This window comes from Lepidochelys kempii, chromosome 1, assembly GCF_965140265.1.
Source record: "Lepidochelys kempii isolate rLepKem1 chromosome 1, rLepKem1.hap2, whole genome shotgun sequence".
Classification (NCBI taxonomy): Eukaryota; Metazoa; Chordata; order Testudines; family Cheloniidae; genus Lepidochelys; species Lepidochelys kempii.
In genome coordinates this window covers 186,064,089-186,074,019 of record NC_133256.1, presented here as the reverse complement: position 1 = coordinate 186,074,019, position 9,931 = coordinate 186,064,089, and the positions used below count along the sequence as shown (strand labels likewise).

At 43.3% G+C, this 9,931-nt stretch overlaps 1 protein-coding gene across 3 annotated transcripts in view; it reads right to left on the bottom strand.

The window, feature by feature from the left end:
* The window catches only part of LOC140895389 (DDB1- and CUL4-associated factor 6-like), a 247,260-nt gene that overhangs the window by 177,191 nt on the left and 60,138 nt on the right, over nucleotides 1-9,931 (bottom strand). The window lies entirely within an intron of this gene.

Here is a 9,931-nt window from a genome sequence, read left to right as displayed (position 1 = left end):
TTTAAAAGGTGGAGTAGCACTGTATATCAATGATGAGATAGATGTAAAGAAATAAGAAGCGATGAAATGGATATGACTGAGTCTGTCTGGGCAATAATTAAATTGGGGAAGAAAACTATTAGAGCCTCCCCTGGGATAGTGCTTGGGGTGTGCTATAGACCGCCGGGATCTAATTTGGATATGGATAGAGCCCTTTTTAATGTTTTTAATAAAGTAAATACTAATGGAAACTGTGTGATCATGGGAGACTTTAACTTCCCAGATATAGACTGGAGGATGAGTGCTAGTAATAATAATAGGGCTCAGATTTTCCTAGATGTGATAGCTGATGGATTCCTTCAACAAGTAGTTGCTGAACCGACTAGAGGGGATGCCATTTTAGATTTGGTCTTGGCAAGTAATGAGGATCTCATAGAGGAAATGGTTGTAGGGGATAATCTTGGCTCAAGTGATCATGAGCTAATTCAGTTCAAACTGAATGGAAGGATTAACAAAAATAAATCTGCAACTAGGGTTTTTGATTTCAAAAGGGCTGACTTTCAAAAATTAAGGAAATTAGTTAGGGAAGTGGATTGGACTGAAGAATTTATGGGTTTAAAGGTAGAGGAGGCCTGGGATTATTTTAAATTAAAGCTGCAGAAGCTATCGGAAGCCTGCATCCCAAGAAAGGGGAAAAAATTCATAGGCAGGAGTTGTAGACCAAGCTGGATGAGCAAGCATCTTAGAGAGGTAATTAAGAAAAAGCAGAAAGCATATAGGGAGTGGAAGAAGGGAGGGATCAGTAAGGAAAGCTACCTTATTGAGGTCAGAATATGTAGGGATAAAGTGAGACAGGCTAAAAGTCAAGTAGAGTTGGACCTTGCAAAGGGAATTAAAACCAATAGTAAAAGGTTCTATAGTCATATAAATAGGAAGAAAACAAAGAAAGAAGAAGTGGGACCGCTAAAAACTGAGGATGGAGTGGAGGTCAAGGATAATCTAGGCATGGCCCAATATCTAAACAAATACTTTGCCTCAGTCTTTAATAAGACTAAAGAGGATCTTAGGGATAATGGTAGCATGATAAATGGGAATGAGGATATGGAGGTAGAAGTGAAACTCAAACAGCTTAATGGGGCTAAATCGGGGGGCCCAGATAATCTTCATCCAAGAATATTAAAAGAATTGGCACAAGAAATTGCAAGCCCATTAGCAAGAATTTTTAATGAATCTGTAAATTCAGGGGTTGTACCATATGATTGGAGAATTGCTAACATAGTTCCTATTTTTAAGAAAGGGAAAAAAAGTGATCCAAGTAATTATAGGCCTGTTAGTTTGACATCTGTAGTATGCAAGGTCTTGGAAAAAATTTTGAAGGAGAAGGTAGTTAAGGACATTGAAGTCAATGGTAAATGGGACAAAATACAACATGGTTTTACAAAAGGTAGATCGTGCCAAACCAACCTGATTTCCTTCTTTGAGAGAGTAACAGATTTTTTAGATAAAGGAAACGCAGTGGATCTAATTTATTTAGATTTTAGTAAGGCGTTTGATACTGTGCCACATGGGGAATTATTAGTTAAATTGGATAAGATGGGCATCAATAGGAAAATTGAAAGGTGGATAGGGAATTGGTTAAAGGGGAGACTACAACGGGTCCTACTGAAAGGTGAACTGTCAAGTTGGAGGGAGGTTACCAGTGGAGTTCCTCAAGGATCAGTTTTGGGACCAATCTTATTTAATCTTTTTATTACTGACCTGGGCACAAAAAGTGGGAGTGTGCTAATAAAGTTTGCAGATGATACAAAGCTGGGAGGTATTGCTAATTTAGAGAAGGACAGGGATACCCTACAGGAGGATCTGGATGACCTTGTAAACTGGAGTAATAGGAATAGGATGAAATTTAATAGTGAGAAGTGTAAGGTCATGCATTTAGGGATTAATAACAAGAATTTTAGTTATAAGCTAGGGACGCATCAACTAGAAGTAACGGAGGAGGAAAAGGACCTTGGAGTATTGGTTGATCATAGGTTGACTATGAGCTGCCAATGTGATATGGCTGTGAAAAAAGCTAATGTCGTCTTGGGATGCATCAGGAGAGGTATTTCCAGTAGGGATAAGGAGGTTTTAGTACCGTTATATAAGGCACTGGTGAGACCTCACCTGGAATACTGTGTGCAGTTCTGGTCTCCCATGTTTAAGAAGGATGAATTCAAACTGGAACAGGTACAGAGAAGGGCTACTAGGATGATCCAAGGAATGGAAAACTTGTCTTATGAAAGGAGACTCAGGGAGCTTGGCTTGTTTAGCCTAACTAAAAGAAGGTTGAGGGGAGATATGATTGCTCTCTATAAATATATCAGAGGGATAAATACCAGAGAGGGAGAGGAATTATTTAAACTCAATACCAATGTGGACACAAGAACAAATGGATATAAACTGGCCACTAGGAAATTTAGATTAGAAATTAGACGAAGGTTTCTAACCATCAGAGGAGTGAAGTTTTGGAATAGCCTTCCGAGGGAAGTAGTGGGGGCAAAAGATCTATCTTGCTTTAAGATTAAACTCGATAAGTTTATGGAGGAGATGGTATGATGGGATAACATGGTTTTGGTAATTAAATATTCATGGTAAATAGGCCCAATGGCCTGTGATGGGTTTTTAGATGGGGTAAGATCCAAGTTACCCGGGAAAGAATTTTCTGTAGTATCTGGCTGATGAATCTTGCCCATATGCTCAGGGTTTAGCTGATCGCCATATTTGGGGTTGGGAAGGAATTTTCCTCCAGGGCAGATTGGAAGGCCCTGGAGGTTTTTCGCCTTCCTCTGTAGCATGGGGCACGGGTCACTTGCTGGAGGATTCTCTGCTCCTTGAGGTCTTCAAACTACAATTTGAGGACTTCAATAGCACAGATATAGGTGTGAGGTCTTTTTTAGGAGTGGTGGGTGAAATTCTGTGGCCTGCATTGTGCAGGAGGTCAGACTAGATGATCATAATGGTCCCTTCTGACCTAAATATCTATGAATCTATGTGTTTCCTCAGATGAGGACTGACACACGATGGAGGCAGCATATGGGGAAGTTTGCTTGACCCTATGCTGTACCTGGTCTCTCATAAGACTGACTCCAGGCCTGTGAAATCTCTTTTACATGGATATTCAGCTTTCAGACTAACAAAGTAATTCCCTAAGGTTGTTGACTCAAATGCTAAGAATTTCCTTAATTTATCAGAATTACATTCTACTCTGTATTATACAGTGAGCTGGGAAGTGTTCACTTCCCCAGTGAGTGAGAAGACCTTGGCATGCCAAGGCTGGAATCCCTTCACACAGTGAAACATGGCACATCGTGGCTAAAATGTTGGGACCGTTCTAAATGTTTGTAAGGAGGCATTCTCTACAGTGGTGGCTTTCAACCTTTTTTCATTTGTGGACCCCTAAATTTCCAAGAGAGCTGCAGCCTCCTTTGGAAATCTTAGACGTAGTCTGCAGACCCCAGGTTGAAAACCATTGCTCTACAGCTCCTGGAATGTAGCAATTCCCTAGTAAGAGTGCTGTCCCAGGATGTTCTCTACCCCACCCCTTCAGTCAAATAGATCTCTTCTACTTGAGAGAGTTGTGTGGGAGGAATTGTCCTCTTGAACTGCAGTGAATAAAAAAACAGCATGAAATTTGAGAGACTTAGGTAACCATCTGGCTGAAGGAGTTCAAATGATGGAGTTGAAATGCTCTAGCCCCTCAAATAGAAGAGAAAATAAGCTAAGCTGAGAATTGCTGCCTTTTAGCAGGCCCAAGCAAAATCACGTGTGGCCTGGACTAGAGTGTATTATAACTAACTTATAAAATGGCTAGTCATTCATGGTTAGCAGTTGATCTTTCTTGCATGTGTCTACTTCCCATAAGAGTGTGTGTTCTTACTGACAGTGTTCCAAATCAATGACTTTATCTGTGGGGGCTCCTTCTCAGTGAATTTCCAAAGTAAAGGGATATACATTCAGGTAATACAGCTTACTCTGGGGATAGAACGGGGGTGGACAAACATTTTAGCCCAAGGGCCACATCAGGGTTGCAAAACTACGGAGGGCTGGATAGGGAAGGCTGTGCCTCCCCAAACACCCTGGCCACTGCCCCCCTCAGAACCCCTGACTCATCCAACCTCCCCCCCCCCTCCCCGCCCTGGGACCCCACCCCTATCCAACCCCTCCCCTCTGTTCCCCATCCCCTGACTGCCCCCCCCACTGCCCTTGCTCTCTGTCCCGACAGGCCCCCCAAGACCCTCTACCCCTTATCCAATCACTCCCCATCCCCTTACCATGCTGGAGCCAGCCACACCGCCATGCTGCTCAGCAGGAGCTCATAGCCCCACTGCCCAGAGCGCTTGTGGCAAGGCGAGCTGAAGCTGCGGTGGAGGATGGGGACAGCAGGAAAGGGGCCGGGGGCAAGCCTCCCCAACAGGGAGCTCAGGCTGGGCACGATGGTCCCATGGACCGTAGTTTGCCCACATCTAGGATAGAATATGATGACTGCTTAGCAGCAATGCTCCACTTTAGAGCAATAGGCCTAATGCAATTACTCAAACTGGAAATTGTTAAGAGTGCTGTGACTAACAGTCACCAGTTTTGTGGTAGTTCAGGACTAGCCTTAAATCATCATCTAAAAATACTGCAATGGAGAGAACCAGTCAGCTATTCTACTGTAGTCTTCAGGAAAGTACTAATGACCTGATACTACTTAGGTTCTGTGGTCTGGCAGTATCCCCTCCTAAGTCTTAGGACAACACATAACTACTTTCTCCCCCCCCCCCCCCCCATATTACCTATATTGGTTCTCAACTCCTATTTGTTTAAAAGCCACTACAGCTGTATGGACAGACTATAGAAAAACCCACAGCTGGCCTATGGGCTACAGCCAGCTTGGCCTATGGGCTACAGCCAGCTTGGACTGTAGCCCTGCTTCATTGCTGTGTAGACTTCTGAGCCTGGGCTCTCCACCCCACAGGGTCCTAGAGCCCAGAATCCAGCCTGAGCCCAGAAATGAAATAGCCCTGGAGCCTGAGCCACCTGTGGGTTTTTCTTAGTTGTGTAGACCTACCCTAAGTGGAGTTGGTCCGAGTGGGGTGGACAGTTACAGTAGATGGTGGTAATAGTTCAGAAAAGGCAGCTCCTATCCTCCTGCAAAGAGCAAACAAATGGAAGCTACCACATAGCAAGGTCATAACAAGGGGCAGAGACCAGGCCCTCCCAACCCCTAAATGAGATTTTTGTTTTTGAAGGGGGGGCAGCGAGGAGGAGGAGAAGGAGAAGTCCATGTTGCATAGGCAAAGCCTTCTGCTCTCAAAATCTAAGGAACATGTAACCATGTATTAGTAAGGGCAGGAGTAGCATGTTTTTGCCATACTCTTAGTATTTGTAAATATGACAAGCATCCCCTTCCTGTTTACTCTTCCAGAGAGGGATAGTCATTGTGCCAGTCAACACTGAATTTAACAGTTTCTCTAAATGTCAGTTTTGCCTTTAAAGAAAATGTTACAAATATACCCCGTTAGTTCTCTCCTATTGGTTCCAGAATCAATAGGTGCTTGCCTCCAGGAAGGATTTTTCTAAACTCCAGCAACTGCTCATGTAGTATATGAAAATCCATTTATGATACGCCTGCATACATCAGCACGGCTAACATTCTTGCAGTCAGAACTGTATGAGGCGGCTGCTGCTGCACAGGGCAGAGTTGTAGGCAGCTAGATAAAGGGCAATATAATCAGCCAGGTGAAGAAATCAACCTCCATCTAGTGAGCAGAGGCTAGCAGAACACCTCGCCTACTTCCTGTGTTATGTGCTGGTGCTGTTGCCAAGCTAGTTGCACCAAAGTCCCCTCTCAGTACAGCTGATGAGCCAGACGCTCTCATCTCAGAATCGTGAGACTCTCCTAGTCAGATGTAGACCAGTTGCAGACCCACTCTGTATCGACTATAATTATCTCAGCAGGCCTGACTTAGATTCAGTAACTGTGACCAGTAGCATATTCAGTGACTATACAGCCTTTTCCAAACAGGCTATTTATTTTTAATAGGAAGGCCAAGAATTTTAAAAAGTCCAGCTGTGGCCTACTTAGATCTTGCCTCCCCTCCCCCCATCCCTGTTAGGCAGGTAAGGCAACTTCTTTAGCCGCCCTCTGCAAAGCCTGCACCATCAAGCTGTTCAAAGGAATAGGTTCTGATCAACTCTCTCAATGATTTCTCAGTTGAGTGAGAAGGTAGAGGAGGTAATATTTTTCATTGGACCAACACTGCAGTTAATAGTTTAGAGTCCTTTAGAGCCTTGGCTCCCACCCCTGGCCAAATAAATCTTATCTTTGCTGGGGTCTAGCCAAACGTAGTAGCTCATTGCTGTTCCTGGTTGTTTTTCCTGACAACTCTTTTTGATTTAACTCTAGTGTCAGACAAAACCTCCCTTACAGGTCAGCCAATCATAGCATATATAGTATTCATGAATACAGCAGCCTCACCTCCTTCACACATTGCACTGCAATTCAACTGTTGACTTAAAGCAGCTTCACCATCCATTCCAGCCCTTTCTGTGCTCCACTGCAGCTGGGGCAGGGATGGGTAGAAAGGAGAACTGAATCCCGTTTTATCACTCCTTATACAGCATGCTATACCTTGATTTTGGAAATGCATTAGTTCTAGTGCACCAGAGCCTGCACCTTCAAGGACCTCCCCCACCCTGAGGTTGCATGTATTAACAAAACGCTGCTTTAGAACATATCTTAAGATGGTTTATACACAGGAGACAGTGGAGAGGGGGAAGGTTAAAACAGGCATAAGCTTTCGTAAACTACAGCTCACTTCATCGGATGCATAAGTGAGCTGTAGCTCATGAAAGCTCATGCTCAAATAAATTGGTTAGTCTCTAAGGTGCCACAAGGACTCCTTTTCTTTTTGCGAATACAGACTAACACGGCTGCTACTCTAAAACAGGCATGGTTACTCTTGCAAAAAGAAGAATAAGATGGTGGGGGAAGCTACTAAGTCTTCAAATGTGTTAACAGCTGTTATAAGGAGGACTAGTCAATTGTTCTCCATGTCCACCAAAAGCAGGACAAGTAGTCCTGCTGAGTATGGAGCAAGGAGAGACTGAATATGGAGCAAGGAGAGATTTAGGTTAGATAGTAGAAAGCTTTTCCTAACTCCAAAGGTAATTTTGAACTCAGGAATAGGCTTCAAAGGGAATTGTGGAATCTCCCTCATTGTCCAACCTGTTCTTAAACATCTGCCAGGGATGGTCTACATTTACAGCCTCAGCACAGGGGGTGGGACTTGATGACTTCTTGGGGTCCCTATCAGCCCTACATTTCTGATTTTATATTCAAACCATTTCAGAAACCTGGTTTAAAAACTCTGCTTCATCATGCTAGCTAGCGAATGTCACACATAAATGGGAAGTGACTCAGAAGGGGTGACAGTACAAACTATGAAGATTTCTTTCACTCCCCCTACTTATTTTGAAACCCCCCAGAATATAAAACCAGATAGTCACAGAGTCCTTCCTGCACACTTTCATTAACAAAAGTTACCATGGCTCCTGCATTTCATTCCCTTCTAGTTTCTCATCCTCCTGTATAATTTTCTTTAACTTCATTCTTCCCATCTCTTCTCATTCTGTATCTTTCTCCCACAATTCTGTTTTCCCTTCAGGTATGCACACATCCCCTCCCATAGCCTTTTCTCCACTTTCCCACTCCACCCTTTATGCTTGCCTAGACGCTCTAAAACCAGTTGTCCAACAGTTTCAGCCTGAGGGCTAAATATTTTTAAAAAGGCAAAGGGCCACAATCAGTAGTTTATTTCTCTAGGAGTAAGTAGAGTGTGGTAGGCACCTGTCCTGTGTGCCCTGGGGCCCCTACAACCCAGCAGAGAAGCAGGCAATGGAGCAACCACAGCTATCACTCTCTCCTCCCCCTCCTACACTGCAGATCTTGTACAACAGCAACTGCCATGCTGGAGCCGTGCAAAAGGGAAGAGACAGCAGCTGTTCAGCCTACTAGAACTGCAGAGGAAATGGGGGAATCCTCTACACCTGATTCAAATACTTCTTTAAAAAAATAATCAAAGACACAGCTCAGGGAACACATTGTTCATTTGGAATCAAGTATTAAGTTTCTCAAATCATGGGCCAAAGGTTGGACACTACAGATCTAAACAGATTTTCAGCTGATTATTAAGCTTTATCTACAGTAGTTGACAAATTATAGCCATATATAACTACTGGCAGCAGGCTGTGTGTTGAAGCATTGTCCAAGGTACAGTACCAAATACAGCAGCATTCCTACTATAGTTGGGCTAGAAAAGAAGTTTCTAAAAGGGTTCAAACACACTGATCCCAGCCCACGACAGAGGGGGAGCTTGTTAACCCATCTTAACGTGCACTTGAAAATCAAAAGGGAATCCTACAAAAAAATGGAAACATGGACAAATTGCTAAGGAGAAGTACAAGAGGACAGCACAAGCACATAGGAACAAAATGAGAAAGGCTAAGGCACAAGATGAGTTACACTTCGCAAGGGACACAAAAGGCAATAAGAGGAGATTCGTTAAATACATTAGAAACAAGAGAAAGACAACAAAGTGAATATCCCCTACTTAGTGGGGAAGGACAGCTAATAACTGATGAACTCAAAAAGGCAGGTGTTTAAACACCTATTTTGCTTCAGTCTTGACTAAAAAGACCAGATATTCAACGCAATATTAACAACAAGGTGAAAGGAATGCAAGCCAAAATAGGGAAAGAACATGTTAAAGAATATTTAAGTAAGTTAGATGTATTCAAGTCAGCAGGGCTTGATTAATTAATCCTAGGTACTTAAGGAGTTAGCTAAAGCAATCTTGGAACAGTTAGCTATTATTTTCAAGAACTCTTGGAGGACAGGCCAGGTCCCAGAGGACTGGAGAAATGCAAACTTTAAAAAGTGGAAACAAAGAGCAGCCAGCAAATTACAGACAAATCAGCCTAACTTTGATACCCAGAAAGATACTGGAACAAATTATTAAACAATCAATTTGTAAGCACCTAGAGCAGGGGTGACCAAACTGTGGCTCTTTTATCATTCAAGTACAGCTCATGGGGTCCTCCAGGCACCCCCAATATCCACCTACCAGACTGAAGGGGAAGCTCAGGACCTCCACCTTGCAGCAGGGTGGTGTGGTAGGGGCTTCTGCCCAGCGGAGAGGGGGGTCGCAGGGCTTCAGCCATGCAGGGCGTACCTGCCAGGGTTCAGGGCTTCAGCAGGAGTGGGTTGAAACCACAACCCCGGCTCCCGGCAGATGTGCCCTGGCTCTCGAACTTCTGATGATTGTCATATGTGGCTCAGAGGGCCAGTAAGTTTGGCCACCCCTGACCTAGAGAATAATAGGGGTGTAAGAAATAGCCAGTGTGGATTTGTCAAGAACAAATCATGCCAAACCAACCTAATTTTCTTCTACAGGTTACTGATCTAGTGGATAGGGGGAAGCAGTAAACATGATGTACCTTGATTTTAGTAAACCATTTGACAGTCCCACATGACATTCTCAAAAGCAAACTAGGGAAACACCGTCTATATGAAAATACTATAAGGTGGGTGCACAACTGGTTGAAAGACTATACTTGGAGTAGTTTGCTATCAAACTGGAGGGGCATATCTAGTGCAGTACTACAGATGTCAGTCCTGGGTCTGGTACTATTCAATATTTTCATTAATGACTTGGATAAAGGAGTAGAGAGTATGCTTATAAAACTTTCAGATGACACCAAGCTGGGAGAGATTTCAAGCATTTTGGAGGACAGGATTAGAATTCAAAATGACCTTGACAAATTGGAGAATTGATCTGAATTCAACAAGATAAAATTCAATAACGACAAGTGCAAAGTACTTCACTTAAAAAGGAAAAATCAAATGCACAACTACAAAATTATTATCCAT